Source organism: Lepisosteus oculatus, chromosome 1, assembly GCF_040954835.1.
Source record: "Lepisosteus oculatus isolate fLepOcu1 chromosome 1, fLepOcu1.hap2, whole genome shotgun sequence".
Classification (NCBI taxonomy): Eukaryota; Metazoa; Chordata; class Actinopteri; order Semionotiformes; family Lepisosteidae; genus Lepisosteus; species Lepisosteus oculatus.
In genome coordinates this window covers 14,201,481-14,216,227 of record NC_090696.1, presented here as the reverse complement: position 1 = coordinate 14,216,227, position 14,747 = coordinate 14,201,481, and positions in this window count along the sequence as shown.

Sequence of the window (14,747 nt, the reverse complement as noted above, 5' to 3'; positions counted from 1 at the left end):
ATAATGACCCTAATCATACTGAGAGCTGATGTAATAAATAATTACTTAAATGTGAAAGCAAAGACACAGGTTATGGGCTAAAGGAAAAAGCTGATTGATGAGGGGAAAAATGCAAAAAGTACAAATATGCTTTGAGCAATAATTCCACATGAATGACAACAATTATAAACCATTAAACAATAGACTATTAAATGTGTGTGATGGATACCTAGAGTATTTGCAACTGTAGTTTCTAGCAGAAAGATGCATTTTAATGAGAAACTCTAGCAACAACATATGTCCTGTATTGCATTTTCTTTGGAGGAGGCCAGAATAATTTCACTTCAATCTGTATTTTAGGCTCTCTGAAGTGTATTATTTGAACATTTCCTCATTTGTTAAAGGTTATTATAGACATTTAGTAATTTGTGTTTTTTGTACAATGTGCAGCATAATTGTGTTTGAAAGCAACAGTGGTTTGTCTTGGTCAAAACATTCAATCATCTTTACTGTCTAAATCTTTGTATGGTTTCATTGAGAATGGGCTGCATAGTCCTTCGATATGATTACCATTCAGTACTTTTCTTCAGAATATAAAAATGGAAAAAAACAATTTATATAGAGTCAAGATTCTTGAAATACACTAAAAGTATTTAGAATAATCTTACTAAAATATGTTTAATAACGGAAGAATCACCATCAACTACCATTAATTCATTAGCAAAATGTTCTCACTACCCTTGTTTTCAAAATTATACTCTGGGCATTATGCTAAGAAACTATAGTTTACTTTTTTCTGCACTCAGTTCTAATCATCACTATACATATTAATGTACAGTAGGTAGTATTGTTATTTTTTATTTTATGTTAATTCAGTAGGGCTACTTCAGTGAATCAATTTTAAAACCCACAATTGCTGACAAGGTTTTATTTTATATTGTAAGAAAACAAAAGGAAAATTACATTTTCAGCAAATTTCAATGGAAATAACAGGAAAATAATTATCACTGTGCACTGAGACAGTTTAGCTTTTTATGTAATTACCCAGTAGTATTAATTCTTCTGGACTAATTTTTACATATTTGTTTTATAAACAAAAGTGCATTGGTCAGGCCATTTGCATAAAAGCAGTCAGTTGGGACATTGAGGAAGAGATCAAACACGCTTTGGATGGTCATCCAGTCCCTCCTCAGTGTCTCCCTGGGATTCAGCATTTCCAGGGACTTCTGGTGGCCCACGCTGAAGGAGGACATCACTGGGTACATCCGGGCATGTCCAATCTGCCTCTAATTAAGTCTCCATGCCAAAAGTTACCCGACCTCTTACAACCTTTGCCCCTACTGTGGTCTCACCTTTCGGTAGATTTCATCACAGACCTCCTGGAATCGCAAGGCCACCCTACCATACTTGTCATAATTGATTGATTCTCCAAGTCAGCACACTTTGTCCCTTTTTTCCGCTCTACCATCTGCAAGAGAACTGACTGAACTCTTTGTAACTCATGTACTGTATTCGGATTATATGGAATCCCTAAAGATGTTGTTTCAGATCAGGGTCCACAGTTAATCTCTAATTTCTGGAAGGCCTTCTGTTAATCCCTTGGAGCCTCTGTCTCTCTGACTTCGGCGTATCACCCTCAAGCTAACAGACAAACCGAGCGTGTCAACCAAGATCTTCAGACCTTTTTAAGAGCTTACATCTCTTCCGCTCAGGATGATTGGGTCACCCTACTTCCGTGGGCGGAGTATGCCCACAATTTGTTATCCACTTCCGCTACCACCATTCCAGTGTGCTCTTGGGTACCAACCGTCTCTTCTCCCTAATAGCCCTTCTGATACTCTGATCCCTGCTGTCAACGACTACATATTCTACACAGTCTTCAGAAACTCTGGGAAAAGGCCAGGAGAGCTCTCACACACACCACCAAAAGGCAGAAGAAGACTGCCCTGTTCTGTGCCTCGACTCCGACAGGGACAGCTGGTATGGCTGTCTACTTGTAACATCAACCATTAAGACAGTCTTCTTGCAAGCTGGGTCCTCGTTATATCGGGCCTTTTTGCATCCTATCACAGATTACTCGAGTCTCCTACTGTTTAGCACTACACCCCAACCTCAGACTTTACTCCACCTTTCATGTCTCTCTACTGAAACCGTTTCATCGATCTCCTCTTTCATGCCCCCTCCTTCGACTCCCCCACCCCAGCTCATTGAAGGATTCCGTGCTTACACAGTTAACAAGATTTTGGATTCTCGTAGGCATTGTGGGGCTCTTCAGCACTTGGTTGATTGGGAAGGATATGGTCTGGAAGAAAGATCCTGAGTGCCCGAGAAGGACCCTCAATCAGGAGGAGCCACCCCTCTGGGCAGCAAGGGGGTAATATTCCATCACGCATTATCCCTTTAAGAAGGTGTAGACCACTCCTGAACACTTAACCACTTACCTTTACCGTGTCATCACCACACCCCCGGCACTTCACTATTTCAGGAAGCTCTCTTCATTCATTCCCTGCTCAGTATTCTGGAAGACTTATTCCTGGTTCCCAGCGCTCTTCATTCGTGTTTTGAATTCTGGTTTCTGATTGCGTTTCTCTCTGACCTTGTTTTTGGATTTCGCTTCTGGCTATTGTTTTGGGTTTTGCATCTTTTGGCTTTCAGGCTTCCTGTATAATACAGACTTTCAGTTTACGACTTTTGCTTGGGGATTTCGGTTACAGCATTCCTGTGGATTTTGACTTTGGAACTTCTGGCTTGGACTTCAGAATAGGTTTTTTGGACTTGGCTCACTACTCTGCATGAGATCGTCCTAAAATTCCCTGGCTATTGTAACAGTGAGTAGAAAGCAGAGGGAAAATTCACAGGCAGTCTGAGGTTAAGGAGTGAATGAAGGCTGCAGTTTGCTGATTTAGTAGTGTCTGTGGAGAAAAGGCAGAGAAAGGAAAGGAGAGGAAAAGTAGGCTGCAGGGTCACTGGAGAGACAGAAGAACTAGCAGGGTCTACTGTGGGGTGAGCTGAGGGTCAAATGCTGAACGTGCTGGCGAGAGGTTAGCCTCCGCTGGATTGGTGCTTGAGATTGTGATGGAGAAAATTAGTTTTTTACAAGTTCATAAGCAGTAGCCTTACAGTGCTTAGAGGTAAATGTCTGAGCACCGATCTAGTGGGGAGTCCTGTCTTAATAAGATGACCAATGGATTGACTGCCTGATTGAAAGGTAGTTGGTCTAATTGAGAGGCGGCCTGAGCATGTTCCCACAGGGCTGTTGGAAGGCAGAGTCCTGAGCAAATGTGCCGGTCACCCTTGGCAATGGTGGGACACGGGCTGCTTCCAGCCCAGACATGCCAAAAAGAAGAGCATTTTTTAAATAATAGCATGAATAGTATAAAAAGAACTGAATAGCCTCTTAATATTCATAACAAAAACAAAGATAATTTTGACCTGACAATGCAAACTATTCAACTCTCATAAAGATCAATATACTTGTAAATAAGCTTCTAATTGCTTTTTCCAGAGTGATGAACCAGGAAAATTCTAACGTACTGAATAATTTCTCACATAAAATCAACATAAAAAGGAAATCGTTTTGACACAGGATATGACAGATTATTTTAATGATTGTAGAAAGAAGCAGAGTCAACAGGCTTATCTATCAGCAGCATTGCTATGGAAATAATCCATACCCATTATGGTGTCTGTCAGGTTAAATATTCTTTTAGAAATCTGCTTTAAATAGGACTTATAAGTACTATTTAATTTTTGAAAACCTCTAATAAGGTGTCTTACTAAGGATTTAACTTTAATATCAAAGATGCAATAGGATTCAGTAGGAATTTACATTTACAGTTACATTTTGCTTGATGTACTGTACATGTTGAAATTATAAGAAACAGAGACTGGATTCGAGAGGAACATAATCTTTTTTCAGAAATATAAAAAAGTCCAGCAAATTTAAGTATCACAAGGAGTCCATCAATTTCTCAAAAATATTTGACAGTATACACCAAATGAACCAAAATATAAGAAAGACTGCAAATGAAGAGAGGCCATTTGGCAAATCTACTTTTTCTTTTCTTGTAGCTAATTGACCCAGCTGGGGATCTCTTCCAGCCATTTCTTGATAAAAGTGATGGTATCAGTGTCCCACGACATTCATATAAAGAGGTACAATAGAAGTAATTGTTACAGATATAAATATACTCTTTACATATCCTGATCTGATGTCAAAGGTACTGGTACTCAATATAATTTTTGACAATCAGTAGTGGAGCATGAACAGGAGCACACAAATGAAAGCACAAGAAAGGAATCGCAGATTGAAGAAGAAGGATTTAAGGTGTTCTTGCCATATTAAAATAAGCAAGTTTAAGGTATTACATGGACATTAATATTGCTTTAACCCTGAATGACCTGGAAGCTTTACATTCTGGGGTACTGGCAGTATCATTTCCAAAGTATGGTTCTCATTAAATGCCTCTAATCTGATTTCTCTTGCCTTGGCTCCATTCTCTGCCGTCTTCCATTTTATCTGGTGTTCTCTAGAACTTGTCTGTCTGCTTTTAAAAAAGTCAGCTTCATTTCTGTTTATCCTTTGTTCTTTAATTTTACTATATTTTCACAAAAGCCTCAATGTATATGGGCAACAAAGCAATATTGGGTGTTCTTTCTTCTTTTTATGTCCTATATCACCCAATTCATTATGTGTAATTCCACCCAGGATGGAATGGAGGAACTGATATTCCTCCATCTCCAATTTGACTATTTAATGGATCAGAGGAACAGCCCCTCTTTAAATGATAACCACTATGTAAATGTTTATGGGGGAGAAGCTGGGGGAAAACTCCTCTCCTTCTTCAGTTATTCAATTTTTCTCTTCCTATTAAAACTCAACCCATACTAGCACACAGATCTAGTTTTGAGTTCAAGACTATTGAGTTATAAGCAACAGACCTCCAAATGGCTGCCTAACTCTTCATCATCTTCAGATGGCCATCAACTCCCTCAGGACTTTGACAACTCTCCTCCTTGCTCCTTTTCTGCTGTTTTGCTGCACCAACACCTCGGAATTCACTTTTACACACCCCTCTCCAGTCACTGATATTTCCATATTACAATGTTGTAACCACCATTGCACCACACAAAATATGCTAACTCGTCTTTTTTATAATGACTGGCCTCTCTCCAAGCCCCTCAAATCCCTCTGTGATTCCACATCAGTCTAACACTTTAGGTCTTCTTTCACTTATGCAATTCCACCTCTGCAGAACTAGTTCTCCCTTCTTCTCTAACAGTGACAGTTTCTCTGATTTCTACAAAATGGTCAACTCCTGCTGCTTCTCTTGCCTCGACACAGTAAGAAAAGCAGAGCTGCAGAGCTCTCCGACTGATATCATCTCAACAAACTTCTCAGATTCCTGAAACACTTTCTTGTTCTGTAACAGACATTTATGACTTCCCTTTAGCTCTGCCTCCAACTCCTGTCCCTCCCATCTCCAGTCTTTCTCCTTTCTGCTCCTGTATCAGATTTCGCCCTAAGCATAGCTACAGCCTCAGACATTGTCACATCTTTGCTCCTCATCTGTGCCACCATATTCTTGAAGGTAAAGACATCAATCTTGGCCAGTTCTGATTTTATTGATCACTGTGTAATGGACCGCATTGACCTTGCTGTAATTCTAAAATGCTTAATCCTTGGTGAATTCATTTTAGCCTTCTCTATTATCTTCTCTAGAGATGTAATATGTTCCATCTACCCTCTCAGGCACCAAGAATTGGACTATTACATTTACTATTTTACTGATCTTTCTGTTTATTATGGTGAGTCTTTATTTTATGAGTACTGCAAAGTCTTTTCTGCAAAATGCAGGATCTCTGCTTCTTCCTCTACTTCTTTTTTTCCATGACATCCCCCACCCAGATCTTTCTATCCTCTGCTCCCTAATTCTTTCTTCATCCTTGAACAAATATGGATAGCTGATAACTTCTGATCTAAGGAAATTTGAAATAATTATAACCTTTTCTCCTGTTCATCTTAATTTGTAATTTCTGCAGTGATGCTCAATCCAGACTCATCTGCCCTGCTGCTCTGAAATGACTATCAGACTATCAGCAAACACCTATCAGTTTTCCCATCCCCATATTCTTGTCTTTCTTCTAATGTCTTTGCCATTTGACCCCCTTGCACTCATTTTAACCAATCCCAACACTCTATTTTATTACCTTGGCATTCCCTTGTGTCCTCAGAACCTCATTGGATACAGTTAAATGTGAAGTCCACCTTCTTCCTGACAAGCTGTCTCACATTTGTTACCTCATCAATCGCTTTCAGATTTTGTATTCCATCTCTGAAGGCAGTTTACTTTCCATGCTGGAACATTTCAGTTATGCTATTGGTGTTCTGATCCTCTTGATTGTTCTTTCTTCGCTGATGCTTCTGCTGTGTAAGCCTGAATTTCAGTGCCCAGTGGTTTGTAGTTCCTGGCCCTCTCAAAACCAAGAGCTCTCTCCCCGTGTATGATCCTACCACCCACCTATGGGGCCACCAGTGGATGGGAAAGTAAGTTCTATTTCATTGTGATAACAAATCTACAATCTTCATTTTCAATAAAGAAAAATCCTCCTCCACCTTAACGCCCTTAACAGCCTTTGTCATTTCACCTGGATTTCCCTTATCCATAACTTCGCTGGCAGTGCTCAACATATCCCAGGAGTTTCTAATGCTAATGCTCTTTCTCATTTGCAGATATCCAGATTCTGCAACCTGATCCCCACCACAATTCCTTCCTTTCTTCATTTTCCAGAGTTCCACCATCACCTATTCAACTAGCATCAATCCTTTCCAACTGGCTTCAATCAGCATACTCCTACATGCCTGCTGCCTTATCTCCGTCTACCAAAGCAGCCTACTCTCCTGTCTGGACAGCATACACCACCTTCTGTGCATTAGACTGGCAGCCTTCTGCCCCCATTCAACCTCACATTTCTTGTTACTTTTATCTGTTATTCTAAAGACACTCTTCATATCTCCCCAATGTTGTAAGATATTATTTCTATGGGATTCAGTTCAACCTCAGGCTCCATTATGCTCTATCCTGTGTTCTGTTCCTGCAATCTGGCTAACTCTTTGTGGAATCCATAATTCAGCACCTCCAATCATGTCTTTAAGGAAGTCTGTCTCTTCCAACATCCTTCTTATCTCATCTTTCAACCTGTGACAAGGTTGTTGCACCCCCTGCGAAGATGCACTTCTAGCAGATGCAGAATTCACCACTTCCTCTATCTCTTGTTTTCCAGAATCAGGTTTTCGACTCTGTGACCTGTCTAACATCCCATACTCCTACTTCACCATTTTTACACGCTCATCCAAAACTGATCCTCTTTGCCGATGACCTTTCATCCAGCTTTCCAAAATTCTCTCCCCATTGTGACCTTAGTCTGCACTTTCCAAGTACCTGCCTTTGAGCCTTTACAATAATCTCCGCTTCTTTGTTTCTTTCCCCCTCTCCATCAGCTGTGACAAAGCAGTGGTTCTCCCAGTGCTTGTCAATTTTAATCTCCAAGGCTGGTCTCATCCGTTTTACACTCCTCACTCCTTTAGAGTTGCAGCAGCCAGCTGTGCTGCCTGAGCTAACTTGAGTATCCAATTTCACTCACACTGCTCCCTTGGACATTTCAGCTGCTCACTTATCTATCAATAGTCTGCCTGGAGTGAGGGTGTCTTTCACCTGGACCACCAGAGGTTTTTCCCTAGACTGGCATAAATTGGTTTCTACTTCTCCACTGTGTAGTCGGGCTTACACTTAGCCTCAACACCTTCTTTTTCCTGTTTCTTTTCTTGTTTTCTTTTATTTTATCCATTGACTCACTATTTGTTTTCCTCATGGGTATTTTGAAGTGTTGGCCCGAGGGTCCATCTTTGAGGGGTAAGTGAAGCTTACCACTGTTCTCAGCACCTCTATCCTCAATCCCCTGATGGCTGAGACCAATCATGAGGTAGCACCTCCCAAAGTAACTCTTGGCGAGTCAGGGGGGTCTATCGCTTCTTTTCTATTCTCTGAGGGCCTAGTCCAATCTTGAGACAGCGCTCCCCAAGCAATTCCAAATGAGTCAGGGTAGGCTTCCTCTTCCATCTCTGTCCATGAGGGCCTGGATCCCATTTGTGAGGCAGAGCCTCTCAAGCGACTCTCAGTAACTTAGGGGTGTTTATGTTTTCAAGCTCTGGAGGCTACCAAGCCAGCAAGTCCATTAGGACCATTTGGGTTCCCAGCGTGGTCCAGGTGTTCCTTTTCTATACTTTACTAATCCTACTGCTCCTCGTGAAACTTCTTTTATCCTCTGCCTGTTTCCATCTATTCACTTACAGTATTCTCTTACTTGCATTTCTGTTCTGAATATTCTTTTAGGAGATGTAAACATTCATCTCTTTAAGCATATTGCTGGCTATATTGCTGCACTCTCTTTTCAGCCTGCCCCCTCACCTCCCACACACATAGAAGGACAGCTGGACTTCATGTTTTTTATGTTTTGGTATCCTTGTTCTCTCAAACATCCTATTAAGATGTAGTGCCCATTCACATACAGTAAAGAGTTCAAGTAATTATAGACTTATGCTGTATGTATGACTTTATTAAAATGTAAGGTTATGAAAATAATTATTATAACTAAAGTAGAGGATCTGCTTTATAGAAATTTAATTATAGGAAATAGTCAACATTTTTAATAAAGGAAGATCTTGCCTAACCATTACAATTTGCAATGGTTACTATCCATTACTAGACGTTATGGCATTTGTACAACATTACTTGAAACAAAAAAAATGGCTTGTGGTGTAATTAGATTTTCAGAAGGCTTTCAATAACATTCCTCATGAAAGCTTAATCCTTACATTACAGGCTATAAGCAAACAGGAAAATGTGTGTTCAAATTAAATAAAAAGAGAGTACAGAAAAGCGACCAGGACTCAGACTGGGCTATTGTAATTAGTGGAATAACAAGGAGATCTGTACTAGGACTGCTGCTTTTCCTGTTATTTATCAGTGATCTAGATTCTGATATAGTTTGTAAAGTAGTCAAGCTTAAAGTACTAAAATAGAAAGATTAGCAAACACTATAGAAGCAGCAAATAAAAAAAAGATTTAGATAAAATTCAAAGCTGGGCAAGCAACTGGCAGATGGCATTTAATGTGGAACCATAAATACAAAATACAGTTTGATATTGTACAATGAACCAGTACGATCATCTTTAGAATACTGAGTACCATTGTTTTCACCACATTACAATAAGACATTTGCTGCTCTTAAATCAGTACAGAAAGATAAAAATATGCTCTATTTTGAAGGAATGTCCTACACTGATTCACTACACTATCAGAGAACACTACAGGTGGAGCTGATCTGAGTATTCATAAACCTCAAAGGGACTGAAAAAGTCAACCCAGGATCAACAGTGTAGTATGAACCAGAGGACAAATGAAGAGTCTGTGGGATTGCATTTAAGAGTGTGGGAGTATGGAACATGATATTCAGCTGAATACTCAAATTTATTCTCTTATTTCAGACACCTTTTCTAACGTAGAAAAGATTTTAGAAAGACAAATAAAAAAGTTGAGTTATAAGTGTGTAAGATAGATACTGTACATAAGATACATGCACGATGAAGAAAATAAAGAAAAACATAACAATCTGTCATGCAAATTAAACAGGTTAATAGCCATGGGAATAAAGGATAGCTTAGTTCTATTGCACTTAAATCTAAGTAGTCTAAATCGGCTCCTTGATGGAAGGAGATCAGATTCACTGCGCAAATGGTTGTCATGAGAGTGTTATATTAAATTCCACAATATTGTTTGGTATAGATATCTGCCAGCTGTAGCTTTTGTGGACTGATAACACTGCTGGCTACCTTCCTGCTCAGTCTGTTTTTATTGTGTGTATTAAGGTTACCAAACAACACTATCACAGTGAATGTTAGAACAGATTCAATGAAGTCCTATTGAATAAAGTCATCATTATCCTACACACATTAAAAGAGCAGGATTTTCTCAGAAAGAACTATCACTGTTGGATCTTCTTACTCATGGCTTCATCAAAGGTTAGGTTTTAAACAACAACAGTGCCAATATATTTGTAACTGCTGACATTTTCACATTCTTGCTTCTGAAAGACGGTTGATTTTTACAGAAAACAATGCGTGGTTGCTTTCTATAATCAATGGCTATATCTTTGGTTTTTGACACATTAAATTGAAGGAAGGAGTTGTACTTCTGCACTTTCTTTCTTTCACCTCTCTAACTTCACAAATATCCAGCTAAAATCCACAAATCATGTTCAGATGCAGTCAGACTAAAGTCAGTCTTTGTGTATCCTTTTTATCCTACTTTCCTTTACCTTTATTTCCATCTCTTGACTTCCTTATCTCTATTATCTTTGGTCTATCACCCTCTTTCCATGGAATAACTTGGTATGATTCATGATCCATCCCTGTCACGATGTGTCTTTCAGGACCCTATGCAGACGGCAGAATCCGAAAGGGAGTTAAACAAACACGGGGGAGAGAAGACTAGGGTCGGGGCTGGTAGAAGAACAGGGGGGCGTGTTGACGGTGCGCTGGTGCTCAGGGGGGCGTGGTCCATGCGACAATCCAGAGGGAGTCCGTAGGGAGATCCGGAGTAAGCAAAAGTCCAGAGCCGGGTAATCCAATCCAAGACGGAGACGACAAAAGTTAAAAACTGGAGCGGGATCCGGTGAAGGGTCAGGGAGTTAAAAAAGGGATAACGGTGACAGGCGCCCCAAGCCCCGGACTCGCCTGGGTCAGGACGCCTATAGGAGGCCAATGCCCTCAATCCGCGGGCATCCGTATTCCTGTACTGAGCCAGGAATGGTGGGAGCATCTGGCTTATGTAGGGAAGGCCTGGAACAGGGGGCAGGATCACAAAATCAACTAAAATGTGAAAGAGCCGGAATTACAATTGTGACAATCCCTTTCTTTTTCTTATTTTTGTGCTGCGATTCTCACATTTCTTTTAAAATAGCATTTATAGAGAGCCCCTGTACTTTAGTTTTCCACTATCCCCAGCTCATCCATCTCTCTGCCATTTTATGTGATACTCTCTCTACCCTGTTTCTCCCACTGCCAAGTTTAGCTTGGTACTGCATAGATATACAATAGATCTATAACACAACTGTTGAAGACTATGTTGCTCATGTTCTGTGTGTATTTATTAGGAAGGCAGTTATCCAATGCTGAAGAACAAACAGTAATAAAACATAGTCTCTAGAATAGATCAGTTTAAGGAAAAAAAAGGACTACTCAAAACCTTAGATTTTTTACTGCTAAAGAATCACATTCACTCACAAACACATTTGTAATGTTTGTTAATCTATAAGGATATGATAAAACACCAATCATTTTTAAGAAAATGCAGTGAAACAGAAACTCCAAAATACAAAATACTCGATACAATAATAAAAGAAGCACAAATTCAAGATTTAAATAAAAAATAAGGAGAGGCCAACATTCTGAAGAACTGCTTGACTTAATGTGTTTTGGAGAGAATAGGAAAGATACTGTAGGTGCACTGAGTTGTTTTTTATGCTTAAAAAGATATGAAGCATTTGACCGATGCCTTAAACTGCCACATGGTACATTGTAATTTGCTTAATTTACTCTTCTACATACAGTACACAGTAATAATTTACAGTTCTACATTTTTACTAATGTATTGCAGTCAGATCTACACCTTGTTACCATTACATTGATGCCATTCATTACTGACAGTACTGACTTCTGCATAACATAACTAGCATAACATAACTGCATAGCATAACATAACTGTAGCACCACTGTAGTTCTCTCTTAATCAAACTCACTTGAAGTCTTACCCCCTTTCTCTATTGATGCACAGCAGCATAAGATTATTTCTTGTCTGACTGTATAGAAAAGCAGAAAGAAAATGGTCCCATCCACCCACATTCAATAACCAATGATATTCTCTTTGTTCTGTCATTACGCAGCATGCATAATAATATTTGCCATTTTTTCCTTTGATTCAGTTAAATATACCAAGTGTAATCCTACAAGTGAAATCATGTTCAAAAGGCAAACTTACTGTTCGGTTCAGTTTACCAATTCAATATGTACTGTAAACAACCGCAGTCCACTCTGTCTAGGAATTGGCTGTAATGTGTCAGATGTCACAAAATCATACAGGGGTCAGTGATGTTAAGTAACAAGTATGACCCCAATGTCTCCTGATGAAAGACTTCAGGTCAACGAGGCACTGACCATCGCAGATGTCTCACTGGTGCTTGCGGGAGAGCTTTCCAATGTGCTGCAAGGCCTACTGTATATCAACTCTGCAACAGTCTGTCATGAAAGATGTAACCCACAAGTGTTCAGCTAGGTTCATATCAAGTGATTGCAAAGGTTCGTCAAACACTTAAATATGGTGTTCATGAATGAATGGTGACAAAAGTGATTAATAGATATATTGAATGAGTCCACTTAAGAGAATGTCACTGAATTTTTATTTTAGTAAAATGTTGACATTTCTACTGCTCTCCTACCTTCAGTCAGATCTGTCTCTATCGACCTTCTTGTCTTCCCCTTACAGTTTTTCAGTTATAAGCTATTAGATATTATTTTTCCCTTTGCTCTTCTGCCTCTCATGTCCATTTTCTTTCTTCCATGGCACGTCTGTGGAGAAACCAACAAAACTAAGGGCTGAATCATCTCTGATGACCTTTCAGCGCCATCTCAGAAATTATCTTTTTATAATTATCTTTTTATAATATAATATAGTTTGAATCTGTTTCTAGTCTTGACTACTGTGAAACCATTTGTTATCAGCACTACATGTTCCACATCTCCAATAGCAATTTCATGGTTTTACTGTTGTATCTTTTATAGTACTTCATAGCATGTACATAAAACTATTACATAATATCAAATCTAAACAGTTACAATTAGATTGTCAAACTGTAATTGTAACTTTTGATCTTTAATACAGTATGTACAGCATATAATTAGTTTTTTTGCTATTCAAAGAAAGATAATAGTTACATTTTTCAGTCAGGTTCTAGATAGATTTAAATATTGTTGATTATGTTATCTTTGATTTGATATCATATAAATAGTATATGATCACTGTGAAACAAAAACAAAGATAAATCAAGGTTCTCATTAGAACAATTGTGTTTACGGGAGTTACCTGTAGCATTAATTGCTTTTTAACATTAGACAGTTGATTAGCACTAAATAGAGTTTGTAATTGTGTTTCTTTTTATATCCCCACATCAGCAAAGAAAGGATGAAGACTACAGAAGTGTCTTCTCATACAGACTTATATGACTTCGCAGATTCACAAGATGTTACATAGCAGTCTGAGGATACCTTTCTCCAATCTAGGTCTGCCTATCGTAGTGGCCCTGGGCCAATTCTTACTGTGTTGTAAGGGGAATATCAGTCACAGCTGGCTAATGGAATAGCATAGGCTTCAATCAGTGATTTATGGACAGGGATTTATGGGATTATGAACCCTAGTACTTTCCTTCCATCACCTAGTACAAGCAGGCTCTGTAATGAAGTGTAACTGAAGTGTAACTTTGGCTCCAGGGATCAGTCTGTTTTTGGCCTCCTTCGTGCATCAGCAAACATGACTTCACAGGAGTTATCAAGTCAACACCTACTGTACCATCTTTGGTGTATCATTGTCTAGCTCACTATGCCTAAAGATGTTTTGGCAGTGGTTCGGTTCATGTGCCTCAGCATTACTCATGCTGTCCCCTACACAAATAGGTCTGTTATACTTCCTTAACTCATCAATCTCTCTTTTTGCAGTTTGCACACAGCTTCTTTCCTCCTCAGCCAGAGCCAATACCAGCTGCAGATATTGTACAGTGTGCTGTCTTCACTACGCAGAGTTTCTGAGATACTGGGTCATGGAGAGTGTCACAAAGCCTTTACATTCCAGAAACAAAAAAATACTAACATGAGTTAACAGAAGAACATAGATAACATGAAGTTATGCTACACTGCTGTGCACATGTCTAAAATATCTTAGACGCAGTCAGGGTTTACTATATACAGTATTATGATCATCCATCTGCCTAAAAAAGGAAAAACACTTACAGAAAAAAATCACTGCAAAATATCTTATGGCTTTCACAATCCAGCGGGACTTTGCTTTATGGTCTGTTGGTTTAATGAAGTTAAAAGTTTACAAAGTTCACCAATTCTGAAGGAAAAGTGTGTCTGTGTGTGTCCACTACGTGGGTGTTGCATAATTGAATTTATTTAGCTGTGTTGTTCCACAACTCATTCCGTGACTAAATCTTAGAGGCTTTTATTGGCAGCTTTAGTTTTGTATGTAATGTTTTGTGTTATTTCTTCTAGAATCTGTTTAATTTATTCTATGCTGCCTGATGCTTCGAAGATGCTGGAATCCTACCCAGCCATGATTGGACTGGTTCGTTCTTGCTTTTACTCCAGCGTGCTTCCTGAGTTTTGGTCTGCTGCAAGCCTCTTCCCCAGAATGAACCACCCTGAGGTGCTGTGACTGCTACTAGTTCTCCCTGCTTGTATACCATTTGGGCTCCACTGCCAGTATTGTTATGCACAGAGTCACTTATGTATGCTCAATTAATTGCATTTATTTTTGTACATGGCATGGATTCACTTTTTTCACAGCACAGATGTGTCCATAATCAGCTGGCAGCTTCCTGTCCCAGTGCATGATGGGACATTGTCTCCTAAAACATCCTGTTGTCTGCTTGCCTTA